The 22,955-nt window shown below is 35.5% G+C and overlaps 1 long non-coding RNA gene across 1 annotated transcript in view; it reads left to right on the top strand.

The window, feature by feature from the left end:
- The window catches only part of LOC112469538, a 228,085-nt gene extending 207,230 nt beyond the window's left edge, over window positions 1–20,855 (top strand). Inside the window, exon 3 of the long non-coding RNA XR_003042655.1 lies at window positions 20,745–20,855. This is a non-coding gene — a long non-coding RNA (uncharacterized LOC112469538). The remainder of the gene's footprint in view (window positions 1–20,744) is intronic.
- The last annotated feature ends 2,100 nt before the right edge of the window (window positions 20,856–22,955 follow it).

The following is a 22,955-nucleotide window of genomic DNA, read 5'->3' as shown; positions in this document are numbered from 1 at the left end:
CACTGTGTGGCAACAATCTTTACTAAGCAGGCTCAGTTCCTCAGTTAAGACTCAAACTCCACCTTTTCTTTAGAATACTTCTCCCTTAACAAAAGGAGCATGAAGTAACCAAATGGTGATCTCAGTGTCTAATCCAATGAAACAATTGCTTTGTGTCCTTGCAGAATAATTTCTTCTTTTGGTAACAAGCATCATGTGGAGATGGTAACAAGCATCATGTGGGGATGGTAGAGCAAACATTTTTAAGTGAATCATTAGACATAATGATGAGAGATGATGCCTGTCTTTCACTGTGGAGGAATTGTCATTTTTATTGGATACTGATTCAGAGAATAAACCACATCCTAAAAAATAATTCTCCAGCCTAACAAGGTTGTGTGCTATCTCTCAGCTGGTACTGTAACTGACTCTAAAATAAAACATCTAACTGTTCAATAAAGCCAGCTCTTCTTTTCATAAGATTTACAATACAGTGCCTTAAACCATTGGTTCTCAAGCAGGGGTGATTTGCCCCTAGGGGATGATTGGCAATGTCTGAAGACATTTTTGATTTTCATGACTTGTGTGTCAGGGTGGGGGTGGGGTGGCGTATATTACTAGCATCTAGTGGTTTGAAGATAGAGATGTTCCAACACCTCAAAAGCCATTCTCTCACACATTAGTACATTTTCGCCCACATATGTTAATAATATCTTTACTGTCCCTTTCTGGATTCGAGTTCTGACTTCAATTGCAGAACTTTCCAGGTCCCATAGAAAGAACATTTTCCTTCATCTTTCTGTATGTTCTGGTTTTTAACTTACTTGGTTATGACTAGTCACAAAGCGAAAAGCTTGTTTGCTTTTCGCTTTCCAGAAACTTATCAAAATTTTTAGTACACTGATGATGTTGCCTCCTTTTTTTCAACCTGCCATGGAGTTAGACTCCTTTCTAATATTTCCAGTCATCTCAGAAGGATGATAAGAGAGGTAGATGTGTATATTCAGTCTGCCATTTTGAATCGGACGTCCCTCATTCAGTTTCCAGCCTAAAACTCCACTAAAACTTATTCTGGTGAATCTATAGATTGCCACATCTAACGGGCCCATTCTCAGCTTATTTTACATGATCTTTCTGAAATTTGATATTGTTGGTTATTTCTTTCTTGAAAACTTCTCAGCCTTTCCCTGTAAAAACTTGATAGTCTCCCGGGTCTTTGACTTCTTTTCCTTAGGCTGATTGATAATATTCCATGTCCTCTTCTTAACCTCCAAAATGCTGGTGTTTCCAAGTTTCAATCTTTGTTTTCTCTTTTCTTCTTTTAGTGTTCTCCCAGAGGTAGGAATAAAATCAGAGAAATAAGGACAAAATGGGAATCGGATACCTCATCAACAAGCCTGTATACTAGAATATCAATTGATACTTCAAACATATAAAAACAATAATTTCCATTTATAATCCTATGCCCAACCAAATTATTCGTGCAAAATAAGAACACGTTCAAGCATGCAAAGACTGCCACAGTCATTAATGCAATCTTTACGCTAATGAGTTCCAAAGCGATTCAATTAGCCTCAACCTTGACACTTAGTTCCTGACTTGTTTAATTATCTATTAAATAGCTCCATCTAGATATCTCAAAACATCCCTAAACTTAGTATTTTCAAAACTAAACTAAACAACCTGCCTCATAAAATTTATTTCCTGTATTATACTTTTTTTATCTCAGCAAATTATACCATTATCTACCCACCAAATTTTCAATCATCACTAAATTCTTCCTCTCTTCCATCACCAACACTAGTGAGTAATCAAGTCTTCTCAATTCGACCTATGAAGTAATTCTTTTAGCTATTCGCTCCCCCTCCCCCGCCCCTTTTTTTTCCTCACTGTTGCTATCTTAATTCACATTCTCATAATTCCCTGCTTGGCTTCCTTACTTCAATCTTGACTTACTCAAGTCCACCCTCTACACTATGACAAGAATGGTCTTTCTACGAAGTAAATATGGTCATATCTCTTCCTTGATTTTTATGTTCTCCAACTCCTTATTTTTATGTTCTTCTCTTGACCATTTTCCCCTTTTTACTTCTTTCTATTCCCCACTTTACCTTCTTTGCTTCAACCAAACTAAATTGTACTGTACTTGTAGCTCTTCAATGCTGTTTCATGCTCCCATATTTTTACACCCATTGTTCTCACTGCCAAAAAAGCTTTGTCCCAATGTTGATGACAGCCTAATCATGCCTCAAGAATTTAACAGAAGCTTCAGTTTTTCTAAGAAAACTTTTCTTAATTCCCATGCAGCCCTGTTATTCTGTACAGATATCCATTTACATTTTGTATGTCCCTAGTGTGCCATGGAAATACCTGTTAACATGCCTGCTCTCTACTAATCTGAGAATTCCTTAAAAGCATGGACCATGTCTTGCTTACACTTATATAATCAGCACAGTAAATATTTATAAATGAATGTATAAATAAATAAGTGAATGAATAAAACATTCTACATTATCCTCTATTCTGGAAAATCCTTCTCCAAACTCAACTATTATCATTAAACTATTGCCTAATTCTGTTCCCCCTTTCATAGACCAATACCCTGGACTAGGGGCAGGACGATAACCCCCAGAAGCTTTTGAAGGATTCTGAGAACATCAGGACATGTGCTGGGTTTTCTTTGCAAGCCTGAAAGTCACTCGAAGAGATCCAATCTGTGGGATTGGAGCAGTAAAATTGTAAGGTCTCAGGGAAATGCCCTGGAGGTAGGTTTGAGTAGCCTCCCAGGACTCACGGAGAAAGTGGCTGAGAATTCTTAGGCCCAGCAGGGAGACAGGAATATAGAAGGATAAGCAAACTAATGGATTAGAAAGGATAGAAGGCAAGAGCACCAGGGCAGAACAGAGGTAACAGAAAAGTCTATAGATTCCATCCTGACACTCTAAAGACCAAGCAGAAGGCACAACACAGTGAACATGGCAAGGAGAGAAGCCAATGATCAGAGACTAAGCAAGATGAGAAACCAAACCAGGAACCACTCAGAGCTAGAGTTCCTTCTCAATGCCAGGACAATGTGAATGCTAGCCAGGAAATTCGTTTACCTCCAAGGAGAAAGACAGGAGAAAAGGAAAGGGTAGAAGTCCTGGATGATTGATACATAAATCACATGTGACAATTAGGTAGTGGCTGAGATAATAATGCTCAGACCTGGTTACAAATCATTAGATCAGGCTATATAGATCTGAATAGAATAGGTAAGTTGTCTGTCCTAGGAAGACAGAGGAGATCAAGAGAAGAGTTGTCAGTTATAGAAAGTAAAAAATTATCTTTCTCCATGTATGAGTTCTAATGTGTACATTCAAGTCTCCACGCTTCTACCATCAGCTATCCATGCAAACCACACATCCCAAACATTCCAGGAGAGTCCTAACTTCAAAAATTCTTGTCTTTCTGATTGCACGCAAGCCCACAAGCTCCAAGTCTGCGCTTAGGAAATAGCATATACTTAGTTCCATTGCTAACTTGCCCCTACCCCACCCACACACCAGCAGAAATAAATAGGTGGTAAGTTGCATTTTGCTTTCAAGTCTCTACCTTGTGATCCTTGCATTGTCAGGAATTTTGTGTGGCACATGCTGAACAGATTTATATGTGTTGATGTTCAAGAGCTAAGACACTTAATTTTGCACGTTGGCCCTTTGGGAGTGACAGTCTGTACTATTTCTCCATTTGTTTCATCATTTCATTAGTAATTATGCATAATGATGTGACCCTCCAGTAAAAAATGATAATAGGGATAGAAACACAGTATAACCCTTAAGGAAAGCTTTTAGAAAAGTTGAGGTTAGTTAAGGTCTTTAGTCAAATTAGCCTCTGGAAGTTTATACATAAATAAAAACAAACAGAGAAGCTCAAGAACCTCTTGTTTGGTTCGAAGTGGGAGGAGAGGAAAGTTGTAATTAAGTTCCCTTTGTCATCAACCACTTCTTAGATAACTGATCGTAAATTACTTCTCTTGGCACTGCAAAGGCATAAAAAAAACTATCTCTTGACTTGCTTTAGAAATTTGGTGTAAGTAATTGAAAAAGTAGGAGATGTTTAGGTTCAAACCTCTGTCTTTCTTAAACTTATTAATAAAGCTTCTAAATTAATTGGAGTAGAAGGTGCTTAAACTAAACCACACTCTGGCTCAACTCTCTTCTGTGTCATTTTTGCTGGAAGGAGAAAATAGATTTTCCAACATCATATTTAATTTTATTAGCTACTGTTGCTTTTTGGGAATCTACTTATAACACATGATGATAAACATTCTCCCTGTGATAAGGCTGTGTTTATAAACTGAGTTTAGGATGAAAGAAAACTCCAAACTGATGTGTTTTCATTGTGGGGTTAATGGTGCTTTACTAATCCCCTTTCTGTGGGCCAGCAAGGCAGCAGCAGGCATTTTTGGTGACTCTCACATATTTGCCTTCTTAAGCATTGTAATAGGAGGAAGACTTTTCCCTTGCTCAGGAATGCTAAGAAATGATTCCCCTCCTCCTCCTGGAATGAAACTTTTGTGCAGCAAAAATAAAAATATATGGACATTTCAAAGTTTACTAGTGAGAGTTGAATGAAAGACATTTTCCCCTTTAATAACCGAACCCTTGACTCAAGGGTCTCCTCCCTTCTTTTTTGTCTCTCTGCGATGGATGTGAGTGTCTTCTGCACTGAGGAGGGAGGAAACACAGTCCACTCGGAATGGCCAGCACCAGTTTGGGCTTCCACCACCTTTCCCAAAAAAGAACTGGAGACTTAAGGAAAATATATTGTTAATATTTCAAAGCCATAGAAAGGTGTGAGGAATTATGTAATGAACACTCATGTACACACTGCACAGCTAAAGAAGTGAATCATTACAAATATAGCTGAAGCCCCTATGTACATCTCATTGTATTTTCCCATATGCTATCCTCTCTCTCTCTTCCAGATACAATTCTTTAGATTTTCTTACATATTAATGTGTCCCTAAATAAAAAATAGTGTTCTTTTACAATTTTGAGACTATGTAAATAGAATCTTGCTCTATACAGACAAAATAACATATATATAGATAGATAGATAATAGATGATGATGATAGATAGATAGATAGATAGATAGATGATAGATAGATCTTTTGCAAGTTGCCTGTTTTGTTTTTGAGTTCTATCCATGTAGATAAAGTTTTTCTTTTTAATTTATTTTTGTTGTGATATAAATGAATATAACATTATGCAAATTTAATATGTGCAGTATGCTGGTTGGTTTGCTACAGTTATGTATTGCCATATGATTAGCACCCTAGCATTAGTAACACCTCTAACATATCATTTAATTATCTTCTTTTTTTGTCTTGGATCAAGTTATCTCTTCATGGAAGTTCTTCTTTCCTCCCGAACAGATATAGAAATACTAGAAGCATTATTGGGACCCTCAGATGGCAGAATCCTCAGGAAATGCAGTATCCCCACCTGAAAAAGATTCTCACAGAGAGAAAACGTAAAGAAAACGTATAGTGGATGATGCTTTTGTAGTTTCACTTTCTGCTTTAATTTAACTGCATTGTGTTTTTTTTTTTTTATGTATGCTGAGGTGTATTTCTACAACCGCTGAGGTGTATTTCTACAACTGGGTGAGTTCACTCTACACATTACATGAGTATTTTAAGTGCTGAAATAAGAAACTGTTGTCACCTGCTAATGTTGCTCATGGACCCAAATCTTCCAATAGGTAAAGACATTCCTGGGTGCTTGTCTTAGCATGTTCTTAGCTTCATAAGAGGCATGAACTGCGAAGTGGCAGTTCCAGAAAGGCTGCTAATGACAAGAACTGGCATATCTTTTTTTCTTTGCATCTTGAACCTTACATGATGGCAGAATATGAGAGGCTAGTGAGTTCCCATAATGCTGAGGTTACATCCTAATTTTAAGGAATAAATTAACAAGTGTACTGGGGCAGGCCATGGGGTGCTTTCAGGCCTGGCTTCTATTTCCTAGGCCTTCTATCTTTTGCTCTTTCTACAAGTGTTAGTCATTTTCTTATCTCTTCTGTTGCAGACTCAGTAAGCACAGCGATTTTGATCTACTGAAAAGTGTTTATTAAATCCTGCTGAGTCTTCCTTTGAAATGCCTCTTATCCACACCCCTTCCTTTCTATCACCTCCCCCTCTCCCAGCCATCACTTCACACCTGCATGGCTGGCATGGGTTCAGAGGTAGACTAGGTGAGGCCTTCTCTTCTTCCTAACTCATCCTACATGGTAAGGCTATTCATCTTCCTCAGACACTCTTGCTCCACAGTTCATTGGTCCCCAAACCTTCAAAGACTCCTTGTTTTCTAGAACGACAAATCTAAGCCTCATTCTGGGTTTTCCAGACCCATAATTTGTCTCTCCTGGTGATCCTTACTTCCTGTTATTTCATAATACCCAACTTCAGCTCCAGTTTGGCTAATCTCTCTCAGATCTATCAATATGCCATTCTCATGCTGCGCTGCTGATCTTGTTTTCCTATCTTGGAATACTTTATCTCTTCAAACTATTCATTCATTCACAGCATGTATACTGAGGGCCTCCTACATGCCAAATCTTAGAGTGCTAAGATCAAGATTTTTTCATTAATTTTTTTGGCTACCTCATCATTATTAATCTCTTTCTTTTATTAGTCTTAATCAATTCATAATAAATAATAATATATATGCATATCAGGCCCAGTGTATAAGGGTAAAAGCAAGTAGAAGACATGGGCCTCTCTCCTCAAGTAGTACCCACTTAAGCAGAAAAAAGAATGTAGAGAATTTCAACCTCTAGAAAAGGATTTATATAAGAGAAGATGTGAGATTTAAATGGAATGGAAATGTGATTAACAATGGAGCAATAATCTAGGACTAAATTACCTATGACCTTATTTTGTTCACTTTTGTTTCAGATGTATTTTCCTTATTTTTTTGTTTGAAGATAAGCTATCAGAGGGCAGAGGCCAAGTCCTCTTTGAATTGCCAGTGCTAGATATATATTTGAGCCTTTATCAAGTTTCTTTTGCTTCTGACTTCTTCCAAATGAAATGCTCCCTTGCGTGTATTCCCAGGAGTACTCCTGATGGAAGAAGAAGTTCGGGGTTCAGCTACCTTCCTAACCTCATCCTCAGTGCATTCCTTGAGAAATAGAAGCCTTTGGATAAGCAAGAGCAAACAACAGTGTAATGAAAGCAAGTGAAATCTGGCCACCCACCTACTTTCCTCATGATTTTACCCCCGTAGATCAGCAAAGAGCATTGTTGTATTTCCCTAGAAATGCTTGTCCATATGTTCGCGTCTTGACATTTTTACCATATTCCTAAGCCACAAATCCTAGTGAGACTAAGATTGTACATCAGGGAAATAAGGAGGCATTCCTCAAATTACTGCAGAAGAATCTAAAATAGTTTTGATTGGGTTTTAGATTGGAGCTGCCTTTTCAAACCACTGTTGATGGCAGTGACGTGCAGCTTGTATTTTTGCTTTCTTAACAACTCACTCTCTGTGGTAAAATTTATTTTGAACAAGATCATAATTTGGATTTTTTGGATTTAATCAGAGTTGTGCTCTATTATGAGTCAGCATTTTAGTGTATTCCATTTCCCCCCCTCCTACAGAACTGTATGCTATAACTTTTAAATTTAGAACATTGGGTCTGAACAAACAATAAATCATGACCTTTCAGAAAAGATGATGAAACTATTTTTTACTTCAAGGGAAATAGCTTAAATGCTAAAGAAGCCAGTGATTTATAGTACAGTTTTTTAATTGAGAACTAATACTAAATAGAAAGTTCAGTGATGTTGCAATAAGGTGGCCACAAGCAAGCCAAGTAATTCTATCGTAACATGATGTAAGAATTAACTTAATGGTGCTTCCAAATAAATTTTTTAAAAGAAATGAAAAGATTCTTCATGGATGTTTCTAATAACTTACAGTGAGGTAGTACTATGCCTTTCTATTTTGGAAAAAAACCGAGATGTCAATATCCATTTAAAAATTGGAATGTGGTAGAGAAAGAGAGACCATGCTAATTGATGAAGACATATAGATTTCCTGTAAAATATGTTGGCTTAAAAGAGATGCAGATTATAGCTTCCTTTTCCCTCCTCATGCCCTCCCTGCCACTCATATTTAATTTCAATTTATGTTTGGCCCAGAAGAGCATATTGTTGTAATTTCCATTTTATGGGTAAGGGAATTAGGACTCAATGGCACAAGAACTCAAATTTTAAAAAATCAGCCAGGGAACCAGAAATAGCAGTTTTTGTTCCAGTGCCAGACCTATGCTTATTCTGAAAGACTAGAACATATCTTGAGAAATAGGAGGATGATGTCTAGAATACTGCTAAGGTCTGAAGTTGTGCCCCCCTCCCAAATTTATATGTTAAAATACTGACACCCCCCTCCCCCAAAGGTAATGGTATTAGGAGGTAGGGCCTTTGGGAGGTCATCATGTCATAAGAGCAGATCCCTCATGAATGGTATTAGTGTCCTTATAAAATATATCCCACAGAGCTCTTTAGTCTCTTCTGCCATGTGAAAATACCATAAGTCTGTGACCCATAAGAGGTTCTTTGCCCAACCATACTGGCACCCTGATCTTGGACTCCCAGCTTCTAGAACTTAAGTAATAAAATTCTACTGTTTATAAACTACTAGGTCTGTGGTATTTTGTTCTAGTAAATGGACTAAGACAGATGCATTTCTCTGATGTGAGCCATTTCCTTCTCAGGACCACTATGTCTACAGCTTTAGTGCATTAGAATAGAATGAAGGACTTGGAGAAGATTTGCTCTAATTTCCCTTCAAGGACAAACCTGTTTCTGTAAGTTAAGTTAGATGGCAGCTACCCATTGCAGTTCCCTCAGGGTCTGCTGGAACATCTGAGCCAAGAAAGACTACCCTCTTCCTAAGAAACTGTGGCCAGTAACAGAATATGGCAGAATTAATAAACACTGTGAGCAGTGTTTGCACTAGAGCTGCCCACCGGGCTGTCTGAGACTCTCTCAGAGCTCCAGCACAAACCAGGGCTCTTCCTACACAATTCTCCTTCCCCCTTCATCTTCCTGTATAGGGGTCAGAAGTCTGAAGGCTTTCCTTGCCTATGTGAGCACTCCCTTATAATTCATGATTTTACCATCCCCAAATACCTCGCACTCTTAACTTTTTCTTCCTGGAGAACCTGAACTGACAGCTTGTCTACAACATCATTAGCTGGCAGAGACCTGTTTATGTTAACTACTCTAATACCACTTTCACATAGCCATAGGGGTAGAACTAAAACCTTGTGATACCCATCTGACCAAACATGTAGACATCACCAATTTCCTTTGTTTTACATCTTTTGTCAGTCTCTGTATAGGTGTAATTGTGACCTAGGGTAGTGAAACAAAAAACATTTTTCAGTTTTATGGCCTAGTAAAATAAGCAAAATAGGTTGTGTTTCCAGGTTTTTTATATTACCTGTATTAAAAGTACCTACATATACCGTCATAGCTGTTTCATAAAAGGTAATTTTTTTTTTTAACAACAAAACAGAAAAAGAATACAATATGAGAATCAAGGATGATTTTTCTCATTGTAAGATAGTTGAGAAAACTACACTGACCTATTGGAAATAAATTACCATGCCAAAAAAAAGAAAAAAGAAAAAAGAAAAAGAAAACGAACTAGAGCTTCCTTCCTTGCAGGATTAACTGCCACAGGAATTGCCTTTCCAATGTAAACAATTAGAAACCAGACACAATAAATGAAATAAAAGATTTCAGATATTGGATAGCAGGTGGCTCAGGATGATGATTCCTGAGAAGACTAGATTAGGTAAGTCCTATGATAACCCTATTTACTGCTTGAGGCAGTTCCCAGGCTTAAGAGCAGGCAGAATAAAGTGACATACAGCCTAGTGGTGTCATCAAATGAGGAGAGTTACAGAAGAGACCTGTAGAGTTTGTGGATGTGTACTTTTCTATGGGGTGAAACTACCTAAAGCTTGGAAATCAGTATAAAACAATAGGACAAACAATTCTCAGAGCTCATCAGGGCTGAATATAGTGTGTGATTCTACCAACTAGAATGGAGGAACTTCATTAAAAATTCAGACATGGATAGTGTTGTTATAAGTGTCATGTATTAGTTGTGGGACAAAATTATTTCCAGAATGAAGGCTAGTCTAGACCTGCCATAATAAAGCATGGAAACAAGCCTAAAAGGATCAAACTGAATCACAAGTAACTTAACTGCACACCAGAACAAGTCCAACACTCTTTAAAGAAATAAAATAAAATTAATCACTGAACAACATAAAATTTAAAATACCCAGCATCTAATCAAAGGCATGGAAAGAAGTAGAAAAAATATGACTCATACCCAGAAGAAGACCGAATTGATAGAAACAGATCCAAAAATAATAGAGACTATGGAATTAGTAAAAGAACCGTTAACCAGCTTAAAAAAATTTATAAATATTTTCAAAGCTATAAAGGAAAACATTAAAAGAAAAGAAATATATTCAAATTCAACTTCCAGAGAAAAAAATTTATATCTACAATAAAAAAAATACACCCAGTGGGATTAGCATCAGAGTACACACTGTAGGATGAAAAGTCAGTGAATTTGAGGACATGGGGATAGAAACTATCTAGAATGAAGGAAGAAAAATTAGCGTCCTGTCCTATGGCCTGCAGAGCAATATCAAATAACCTAACATATGTAATTGGACTCCTAGAAGGAGAATAAAGATAAAAGAGTAGAGGACAGAAAAAAAGTTTGAAGAATTAATAGCCATTAAAAAATTGTTAAAAACTTTAAACTCAAAGATATAGGAATATCAGTAAACCTAAGGAGAAAAACATAAAGAAAATCACATAAAAGTACATTGTAATCAAATTTCTTAAAAAATAAAAAAAAGTGACAAAGATAAAACCTTAAGAGTAGCCAAAGGATAAAAGACATATTATGTAACTGGGGGAAAGAAGAATGTCAGCAGACTTCTCATCATAAACACCGAAGGCTCAGAGACAATGAAACGATACCTCTAAAGTTCTAAAAACAAGTTGTCTACTTAGAATTCTGTACAAAATATCCCAGCAAAAGAGTCTTATAAAAATCTAAGATAAATAATTTTTAAAACTAAAAATAGTGGAATTAACCACTTGCAAATCTGCACTTTAAGCAATATTAAAAGAAATTCTACAAGCAGAAGTAAAATGATACTAAATAGAAATTTGGATTTAGACAATGGAATGAAGAAAGATAAAAGTAGACCTATCTGGTAAATTTAAAAAAAGGCATTTCTCCTCATTTTAAATTTATTTGAAAGATAATTTAAAGTTAAAGCAAAATAATAACAATGTATCATGGGGAATATAACATATACAGATTAAAAATATATGATAAAAATAACACCATGTTTGGAAGGTGGTATGTGGAAGTATACTTTTGTAAAGTTGTTACATTATAGACAAAGTAACATAATATTATTTGAACTTAGACTGGATAAGTTAAAGATATATATTGCAAAACTTACAATAGGGCCTGGCAAATTACAGCCTGTGGGTCAAATTTGGCATGCTGCCTGTTTTTGTAGTTTTAAAGTTTCAGTGGAACACAGCTATATTCATTCTTTTACATGATGTCCATGGATGCTTATCAACTACAATGGCAAAGTTAATTAGTTGCAACACAAACCTAAAATATTTACTACCTGACCCTTTACAAGAAAAGTTTGCCATCCCCTGGCTTTAAGCAACTACTACTACTATTACTACTACTACTGCTACTACTACTACTAATTAATAATAATATAATAACAACAACAACAGTAAAAAAATAATAAATTAAAGCAAAGATGTATGCTAACAAACCAATAGCGGAGACAAAATGGTTTCATAATAAATACTAAGTTAATGCAGAAGATGGAAGCAAAAGAGTACAAAAAAGAAAAATAGCAGAACAAATGAAAACTTTAAAGCAAGATGGTAGAATTAAACCCAAGCTTGTTGATAGTTACATTAAATTGAAAATTTTCCAAACATTTCAATTAATGGCAGAGAGTGTCAAATTGGATACAAAAACAAGATATAAATATATGCACTTTACAAGAATCCCAAGAATCCCACTTTATCTATAAAGACATAGGTTAAAAGTAAAAGGTTGAGGAAATATATAACATAAAACACTAATAGAAAGGAAGCTTGGATGACTGTATTTATAGCAAAGTAAACTTCAGAACAAAGACTATTACCCAGGATGCTTTCTCTTGCTCCCAGCTCTCCATCATGTAAGGATGTAGCAGGAAGACAGCCATCTGCAAACCAAGAAGAGTCCTCACCAGCTGTTGGATCTCCTGGCAACCCTGATCTTGGACTTCCCAGCCTTCAGAACTGTGAGAAATAAATGTTTATGCTTAAGCTACCCAGTCTATGATATTTTCATTACAGCAGTCTCAAGTGACTAAGGAAACAACTTAGCCTAATTTTCATTTATACTAAACTCCCAACAACAGCATACTATATTATCTTATCAAAAGTACATGAGACATTCACAAAGATAGACAATATCCTGGGGCATTAAACAAGTTTCAAAAAATTTAAAGGGATTTAAATTTTTACAGAGTATTTTCTCTGACAACAGCGACATTAAAATTGACTAGAAATCAATTATAGAACATATTTCTGGAAAATTCATAAATAGAAATTAAACAACACAATGTAAATAACTCAGGGCTCAAGAAACATCACAAGGGAAATTAGAAAGTAATCTGGTATGAATTGAAAAGACATATCTAGTAGTGAGATTGATTAAAAGTATTATACATAAATAAAAATGTGTAGCATTAAATGATTATATTATAGATAAAGTTATAAAATTAATGATCAAAGCTTCTACCTGAAGAAACTAGGAAAAGGAGAGCATCAGTAATTAATTAAGAAAGAAGTAAAAGTAAAAACTACAGAAACCAATGAAACATAAGAAAAATGAAACTATGAAAGCAATAGAGAAAAATAAATCCAAAAGCTAGTTATTGGAGAATACCCATAATATTGATTTAAAACTCTAAATAGGCTGATCACAAATTATCACTCACTATCAGGAATAAAAAAAGGAATATAACTACAGAGTCTACAGATGTTAAAAGAAATATAAAACAATATTATTAATAACTGTATGCCAACAAATTCTTCGATTAGATGGAATGGATGAAATATTTTGAAAGACACAGAGTACGAGAGCTTACACCAAACAGAGAAGATAAGCCAAATAGCTCTACATTTATTTTTTAAATTAAAATCAGAGTTAAAATCTCCCCGCAAAAGAAAATCCTAGGCCCAGAAAACTTCACTAATGAATTATACCAGGCATTTAAGGAAGAAATAATATCAATTCTACATAGACTTTTCCAGGAAGCAAAAAAGGAGAGGATATTTCTCAATTCACTTTAGGAAGCTAGCATTAACCTGTTGCCAAAACAATAGAAAGATATTACTAGACATGAAAATTATGGATCTATATCATTCATAAACATAGATCAAAAATCCTTAACAAAACATTGATAATTTGAATCCAGTAACATATTAAAAAGATAATATATCTTGACAAACATACTGGAAAAGAAGAGGTAAAACTTTCTTGATCGATCAATGGATGACAATAAGCTTCTATGTATAAAATCCTAAGATATCTTTAAAAAAACTGTAAGAACTAATTAATGAATTTAGCAAGGTTGCAGAATAAAAAGTCCATATGCAAAATTCAATTATATTTCTATGTGATCGCAATTGACAATTTGAAATTAAAGTTTAAAAAGCAATATCATTTAAAATAGCATAAAAACATGAAATATGGATATACTTTAAAAGTCTGTAACAAATGTACACATATATTATAAAACATTACTGTAATAAATGAAAGAAGACAATTAGAGATATCCCATAGTGATGGATTGGCAAACTCAGTATTAAGGTGTGAATTTTTCCCCAAATTTCCTAGTATGTGCTCAGTTTTTCTGTAAATCTAAAACTACTCTAAAAATTAAAATCCATTAACTTTTTAAAATGAAACAAACAGCTCATGATCCTACCACTTATTACAAATATTCTTATTTTCTTACAGTGGCCCTTGTGAATATACACACATGTTTCCATATAATCACGATTATTGAAGAATAATCACTTGATCTTCTGCATTTTAACTTAACACAGGATAATATGTTAATTTCTTAGCAGAAGCAAAGGTTTAAATTACTTAAACATTTTTGCCCGTAAACTATTTATTTGTAAGATGTATTAGGTACTAAAACTTAATGGAGAAACAAATTGTAGGAAGCTAACTTTTATGAAACACCTACAAAGTATCAGGTCTTGTGCCAGGAGCTTTACACATTTGATTTTATTTAATCCTCTTAACCACTATATAAGGTAAGTATTATTATCTCCATTAATAGAGAAACAAACTAATTTTAAAATAACTCAATTACCAGATTAACCAAAGATCATCCTTGGACAAGCTTAGATGTTATTGGTAATATGCCCAACCCAGATTTTCTTATGATAAGAAGAATAAGTCAGAATACTACTTACTAAAGTGTGTCTATGAAACCTCATTTTCATAGTAAGTTAGAAAGGGGGGAGAGAGAGAGGTGAGAGAGTCATATATATAGTTATAGATATATTTATCTCTTCTAAAAGTTTTGAGAAGCTCTAGATAAAAATTTAAAAACTTCTTTCCTATAGGACATATAAGGACTTTGATATGCCAAAGTATACTGTGAATTTCTCATTTTTTTGAACAAAAATATTGAGCACTAGTTTCATTAAACACACTTTGGGAAATCCTGACCCATAACATCATTCATAATTTATTCGATGGACTCGCTGGTTAATTTTAAGAATTTCCAGAATACGTTCTATGACAGTGTCCATAAAAAATTCCAAGTTTTATCTTATTATTTATTTTATTAAATGAATAATATACCTTGGGGTTAAGCCATAAAATGATGTAGAAGCATAGAATTGTAGGCCTGGAAGAGATCACAAGAATTCAAATAGGCCACCTCCCAGGCTTCAGAGAGGACCACACCTAAGCCATCATGGACAGATGGGTATCTAGCTTGTTGTAAAAGACCTCCAGGGAAGAAAGTTCCATAACCTCCCTGTAACTTATTCCAGATGCCCAGCTCTTCTGAAAAAGAGATGAGCATTTTGAAGCTCTTCTAGTCTATTGTGCATGCACTGAGTGCTTTGTCATCATGGTAGTATATTATATGCAGGTGTTTAGATTTAAAAAAGGGTACTGGTGAAAGTAAGATGGAGATAAGAGGAGTTCTGTTTTGTTTTTACCTTAATGATTGATTAGCTAGTTTGTCTTTATAGATATGTGGTCGGGCCTAAACCCTTATCTATCTATCTGTCTGTCTGTCTGTCTGTCTGTCTATCTATCTATCTATCATCTAAATCAATCATCTATCATCTATCTATCTATATCTATCATCTATCTATCATCTATCCATCATCTATCTATCTAGAACACAGGAGTTAAAAATGTCATCTCAGAATCATCTTTGATGTCTTCTATTTTCAGTTTCAGTTAATCATCTCATCCTGTAACTTTCTCTTTTAAATGTCATTTGATTCAATCCCATCCTCTTTTTCCCTTGCTACTCAATAGTAAAAGCTCATTCTTGCTAGTGTGGATCTCTCAAATACCTCTTGACTGATTTCCCTATCTCTAGTATCTGTTTTTTCTATTTTGCCCCCATTGTGCTAAAACATTTATTTTAAAATTGCAGCTCTATCATGTCACTGCCATGTCTAACATTTTTGGTGACTTCCTATAGCCAACAGTGTAAATGTGAACTCCATAAACAGCTCTATTTAGCTCCTTGTGATTTGATCCCAACTTCCCTTCCCAGTTTCATCCTCAGTTACTCTCTACCACACATTCAACAGGTGACTCATAGTGGACATTTTTTCCTGATTCTATGGATTTTCCTGCTTTCTTGCCATTGATTTTCTCATTCCTTCCACCTGAAATCCCATTCCCTTCTCTCTTTGCGCTGAGCTTAATCATCTGTCAAGTCCTGGCTCCTCTGTGATATCTTCCTAGGTTTCTATAGGCCAAACTAATTATTTTCTCACCTTTTTTCCTTTCTAAAACTTTTGCACACACCTCACTCATATCACTTAGAAAGTTATGTCATGAAATGTGGTAGATATTCAACCAATGTGGTGACATGACTCTAATAACGTGCCATAGAGAGGATATAATGGGCAGAGACTGAGAGGTGTGAACAAAGGGAAACCAAGATGACTGGTGAGCTAAGGAAAATGGTGATCATGAGAATGATAGTGAATGTGAGAGAGAAAGAAAAAACCATATAAGGACCCATCCAATGAGAGGGCTTTGTCAGAAAAGATGGACAAGCACAGGGCTGAGTGAAGAGAGCAGCTCTTCAATGTTCTCTGGAACCAAGAAAATAGCACACAGGACAGACTGCAGCCACAGAAGAAAGAAACCTCCAGGGGAGGAACCTCTACCTTCTCTACCATCCTCAGGACCAGTAATGACCAGTGTAAAGGCTAGGAACTTGGGGTCAGGGAGAGAGTAGTTGTCAACGTTACATCATAAGCACAGCTTTATTATTGTTTTATGGTACTGTTATTCATATATTTTTATGGTAAGAATATCTGTCTAGCATTAGCATTTCAGTCGTTCTGAGGAGTTGTGCTTGGGAGGGGAGGGAATATGCCAACTTGGTAACACTCTCTGAAGCTCCTTATCTGGGAACAATCTGAATAAACTGCAGTGATGAGTATGATTAATAGTATTGTTGAATTGGTAAAGAATACATGACTAGAAATGTGTGAACTTAGAAAATATTCATCTTAGAAGGTCTCAAGAGTTTATAGTCAATTTAACCTTAGGGAAATAAAACCAATGCTTTAAAAAACCACAACTTATACGTGCAAAAGAAGGATTTTTTTTCCTTCAAAGTGATTACCTTAGGCAACTGCATACCTAGCAAAATCATATTGCAATTTCCCTTTTGTTCTAATTTGAACTCCTATCATATGCTGGACCCTACTATGAATGCTTTGTAATCTCTAATCTTATAGTAGTCATAAGAGGTAAGCATTATATTCATTTAATAGATGAGAAAAATAAGTAACTTGCCTCCAAAGGAGTAACAGCTAGCAGTGGCAGAGATAACAGTTGGTCAAAATGCAATTTGAGACTAAGCTCGCATTCTTCTTATTCTGCCATGTTGACTTAAAACATTTATTTGGAAAACTATTAGAACCTATGGTACATCCATTTAATATATTAACAGTAATGAATCTTTTTACTTTCAGTATGAAATTGAGTTTTAAAAATAGTCCGAAATCTTTTGGAATCAATTGTGACAAAAATGGTGGGAGACTAAGGTACATTAATATGATTTGGGACCAAAAATGAGGTGTAACCCTTGAGGAAATGTAGTGAATGCCTTTGTATGACTTTTAGACTAAAGTAAAAGATAATTTAAAATACCATTGATTTTGGAACTTCTAAACCACCATGGATCCTGAAAAAGTAAGATCTGGCATAGAAAGTGTTAACATTTTAATTTTATATCAAATCTACAATCCCACCATTGAAACTTAGATTTGAAAGGGCTGTTGGAGGCCACTGAATTTTTTCTCAAATTCTGTGTCAGCAAGTGGCAGAACAAACCTTTGAAGCCCAGACTGTCAGATTCCAACTTCTTTCTACTGTCTGTTCTTGCCCCTAAACACCGAGAAATGTTTTCAGAGCCCAAGGCCCTAGCTAGTGAACCTTCATCCTGTGCTTAAAACTTCCAGGGATTATGAATAGACCCTATCTCTGATCCCGGAGAAGATTGTAACTATAAGACATCTTTTTTTTTTTTTTTTATACTGAACGGAAATTCATCATCATGTATAAAATATATTTTAAGATTTTGAGAAATGATTGCAATACGAGCAAGAAGGAAGAAGTTAGGTTAGACATATTCTAAAGAGATGTTTCTCAAACAAAATTAAAGCTCCAGTGCAGATAAACCTGATTGCCCCTTGCCAGGCTGATGTTTTTTTTTAGCTGTCATCCAACCCAACTTTTAGAGTAGACTCAAAGGAAAAGAACCGAAATACTTTTCTAACTTTTCCATATTTAGCACAACACCACACAAAATTGCTAAATACCATATAACCACACTTACCATCCTGGGGCCTATAAATTCAGAATTCAGACACTTGATTACAAACCACAGAATGACTCTGTTTAAGAAATAGTATGTGGTATTGTAAGAAAACTGCCCCTATTTAGATGTTCTTCTGGTTATTAACTTAGTAACGTGGGCTTTTTCCCTTTCTCTTCTTTCTCAATCTTTCTACCATAGCTGTCATCTCCAATTTCTGCTACAATTGTCTGAGTATGGGGGGTAAATGCCTGCAAGAGCTGGGGAGCATTTTCTGCTATAATTATTGTCCAAAAGAAAAATAAGCACATACGTTTTTAGTTTCTCAGTAAAATTCCACAGCAAAACAGGAGTCAATCACCAATATTTAGGAGGGCAAAGGTATGACAGAAAATTCACTCTTCCTCTCTAGGGGTGGCCCAGGCACCACCATAGTGTCATTTTCCCCTCTAATTCAGCTACGAGGTCCCCCTCCCTTTCAGGATTTATAAGTCATCCTCTTTTGCTTCATACCTTTACCCAACACCTGATCAGACCCATTAAATATGCTAAAGTATAAATGAGGGGAATCACAACATATATATTTTTACATTTTTATAGAGATCGAACTGTAAACTAACCTATTAGAGGGCTCTCACCCCCTGCACCCAACTCCCTGCAGGGAGATACCTCAGAAACACCTATAAGTCACTTCCCCACCAAGCAAGGCTCCCTCCACCCTTTATCAAGGCCACTACTGCAGACAAACTTATTTAAATAGATTAGGAAATGTTAAAAATTTAAAATGCTTAAATGTTCTTCATGACAGAATTTTTATTTTTTTATATATATACCCCTCATTTTATCTATCAATGACAGTAAATGCTTCTTATAACTCAGAAGCCAGGCCACCACACTAAGAATTCTTTTTTAACTTTAAAAGCTCGTTTGAGACTTTACTATGTTCCAGAGATACGTGAAGTGCTTTGTTTTGCAGCAGTTTTAGGGAATAGCATTCTCTCCATTTCACAAAGATGATTGTGAAAGAGAATAGTTATAGATCTTAAAAGCAAAATCATAGAGTTATTATGCAAAACAGGATTGTAGCCCATCTTCTTAAACACTACACTGGTAAAATCTTTCTAGACTGCATGAGATGAAAACATATCAGCCTGAGTTTTGGGATGCAAGCAACAGATACTGGCTTCTTTCAAAAAAAAAAAAAAACCAAAAAGATCATGGGGAGCTCATAGAAACTCTTGAGTACCGGAAATCTAGGCTCAGAGGTTCTGTGGTTGGGAATAACACCAAAGTTACACTGCAGATGGGTCCAAGAAGGATGGCCCTGGAGTGGCTGTCACTGAACCCTAGACATGCACTTAAGCTACGGACACGAATGACTTCAGACACTGGACATGGCTGCTGGCACTGCTGCTCTGTTGCTCTGAGAACTTGATCTCATAACAATGGCCTCCAATCCCAGAGAAGCTTTGTCTGGATCTTTGCTTCCTTGCATCTCTAGCCACCTAGTCAAAGACCAGAGTAGATGAATTTGATTGGTGAAGCCTAGATCATATGCCCACACACTAGCTTCAAGGGGAATTGGGACAGTGTGTTTGGGGCATTTTTAGCTTCTGTGATGACAGATGTCTGTACTGCCCACCGAAATCCATAGGGAGATAATTGCCTGTTGAGAATGAGGTTTAGATAGTTGGCAGAAGGAATAACAGATGCTCACTACACCTGAGAACTAGAGTGGGAGCCTCTCTAACATCACACAATTTACCCCTTTTCCATGTGAGTGTAAGGTCTTCCTTATCCCCCACTCTGTGATTCTAAGGTCATCAGTATGTATGGCAGGACTTTGTGGTTCACCAGAGTGTTCTGTGGGCTATGAATGGTGTCAGCAGAGATCCTGAGTCATGCATGACCATTATTTAAAAAAAAAAAAAACACACACACAGAAGAAAAATTTAAGTACTTTTGAAAGATTGGTGCTGGTGAATCAATGCTCTGTGGATTGTGGCTAGAGAACATTGTGTCCAGAGCAACTGCATTTTGGATGAAAAATAAAAGAAGAGCTTCTGTAAACTTGTAATTACCCTTCTGGCATGCTTATGGTAAATGCCAACAGTACAGATGTCAGCTTCCAGCTTGGGCCAATATTTGACTGGATCCATTTTATTTTCACCAGAATTCATCTCCCAGAGGTCCTCCACTATGAAAGGGAAAGACAAGAAGTATCTCTATTAAAGGAAAAACAATAAATCTTGCCTGTCATGGAAATCTGTTGTATTTCTCTACTCAACATTCATTCTTTCTTCTTTTATTAACAGTATCACAATATTTCTTTAGGAATGACCCTACCCTCCTTGTTTTAGGGATGTTCACATGACCCATGAAAACCTGTATATAATGATTGATTCAAGGGAAGGCATGTACTGCAGAACATTATAGGTCTATCTTGGAACTACTAGGAAAGAGAAATTTTCTCGACTGGAATTACTGAGCTTGTAGGATGTATCTGACTCTTCTGATAGATATCTTGCCATTACAGGGGGAGAGCCTATCTGAGAACACAGCCAATGGAGAAATGCAACCAGATATTTAAAAGAAGATTGAATACTTACCAGAGCCAAGCTTGAAGCCAGTACCTTTGGGCTCTTCAATTACCTAAGCTTGTAAGTTTGTTCTTTCTCTTAAGCCAGTGTGAGTTGGGTCTTCTATCACATGCATTCAAAGAATACTAACCAATGCACTGACTTTGTTTTAATTTATGAAATTCTGGGCTGCCTTGGTTCAAGAAGAAGCCCAATAACTAGTTGTCTTGAATGCTATAGAATAGGCTCATAGTTTGGGTAAGAATTGGTTTAAGTGTTTTTTTTTTTTTTCCCCTACACTGAGCTTCTAGGATTGTATGAATGAGAAGCACTTGTTAAAATACATTAGATGCTATCTCAGGAAAAGATAATGATGACATTGTCATTTAGCACAACAAAAAAACATTACCCAAATTGCATTAGTAACTATTTTAAGTTCCATTTAACTTCTCGTGGTAATGATTTTCCTAAGTACTTTGTAATTTCAAAGTTTGTGAGACTTAAATAATTATGTAATTACTTAGTAACAACCACAGAGCTCCAATTGTATTTGGTAGCTACTTTAAGCCATGTGAAGTTTTTCATTATAAATTATATTATGTTCAGTACATAATTTATAGTTTGTATGAAAAGAATAACCATGTCATGCAAACTATTCTGTAATAGCGTAGCAATTACTCCCATATTGTGGTAACTTCTAGTGGAATGGATATTTCTTTTGTAATTACAGAAACGATAACATCAAATCCAACAATTTCCTGGTGATAACATTTATAACTATAAATTCAGCTATAATTCAGTTGTTTCTCATTGGCCATTCTAACTGAGCAAGAAAATAAATGGAGTAAAATGTTTTCCTGTCACTTTATTATTAGCTGATATTTAGCAAGTATATACTACAGGAACTGAAGCTTGGAAATAGATCATGTGTAATGAGATCAAAGTATATTATTTGCCTCCATTTATACTCTGGCTACAAATAGGCCTTGATCAGCTACAACAGTTCAAGATCAAGGAATCATGCAGGAAAGTTATATTTTATTGTAACATAAACCCAGTTGACAAACTTCCCTGAAAGATGTGGTGTGAGAGATAGGCTTCCGTATGGCCTGGAAGAAAACCGAAAGGCACAGGATATGGAATTAGAAACCTGAGTTTAACTCAGCTTTTCTACTTCCTAGCTAGGTGATCTTACCAACGGTATAATCTGAGTTTTTTTTTTTTTTTTTTTTTCCTGTAGACTTGGCCAACTCATACTTATCTCATAGGTTTGTTGCAAAACCAAATGATATAATACATATGGAAGGGTTATGTCAAATACTAAATAAATATGAGGTACTCTTAAAGAAGAAAGCCCTCTGTTCTCATTCAACTTACTTGGTTTGAAATAAAATACTCTTCCTTTATATAAACTTTTATAATGAAGGATAAAGTAAAACAGACAGTGCCTACTGCATGTAAGATACTACACTCATGCAAAGGATTTATTCTGGCAACTCTTTTTCTACAATCTGGACTATTCCTAAGGACTTCCACATATCCACTTTCCTCTAAAAGATATAATGTTTGAGGACTTTTGAATTTTATTTTATTGGTGAGAAGTACAAATTTTCTTAGACAATGAGGAAAAAACATAAACAAAACATTATTTCTTCACCAAAGGTTTTAGTTATGAGATGCACTGCAAATCACCTGTCAGCTTCTAATAAAATAAATATCTAAGTTTTATCTGAAGGATATTAGTGTAATGCTTTAAGGGTTGCTAGAGTTAACTATTAGGAAATTATTTTTAAAATATAGCCAGCTATTTAATCTTAGATAGGTAGTTTCAGTAAGTTGATACTCTTCAAGTCACTAGATATTAACTCTACTACTTGTTAAGTTTAATTGATTTAATAGAAAGTGTAATGTGCACATGCTTTTGTCTTGGAGTTAAAAGAGTCCAGTTTGTAATTCTGATATAGAAAGGGGGATTTTAAAAGACTTCTGTGGAGCTTTGAACTTTTGTTATATGTAAATATCTATTGATAGCATGAGTATACATAATTGTAGCAGTGGTTTTTGTGGGTTCTTTAAAGGTGAATAAGGAATAAAGACTCAAATCATCTTCCCTTAAGGATTAAAGAAAAGAGCAACATCTTTCAAAGTTGAACTCTTTCTTAACAGCA

The sequence above is a fragment of the Pteropus alecto genome, unplaced genomic scaffold, assembly GCF_000325575.1.
Source record: "Pteropus alecto unplaced genomic scaffold, ASM32557v1 scaffold86, whole genome shotgun sequence".
Taxonomy (NCBI): Eukaryota; Metazoa; Chordata; class Mammalia; order Chiroptera; family Pteropodidae; genus Pteropus; species Pteropus alecto.
This window is presented reverse-complemented; position numbering and strand designations above follow the sequence as displayed.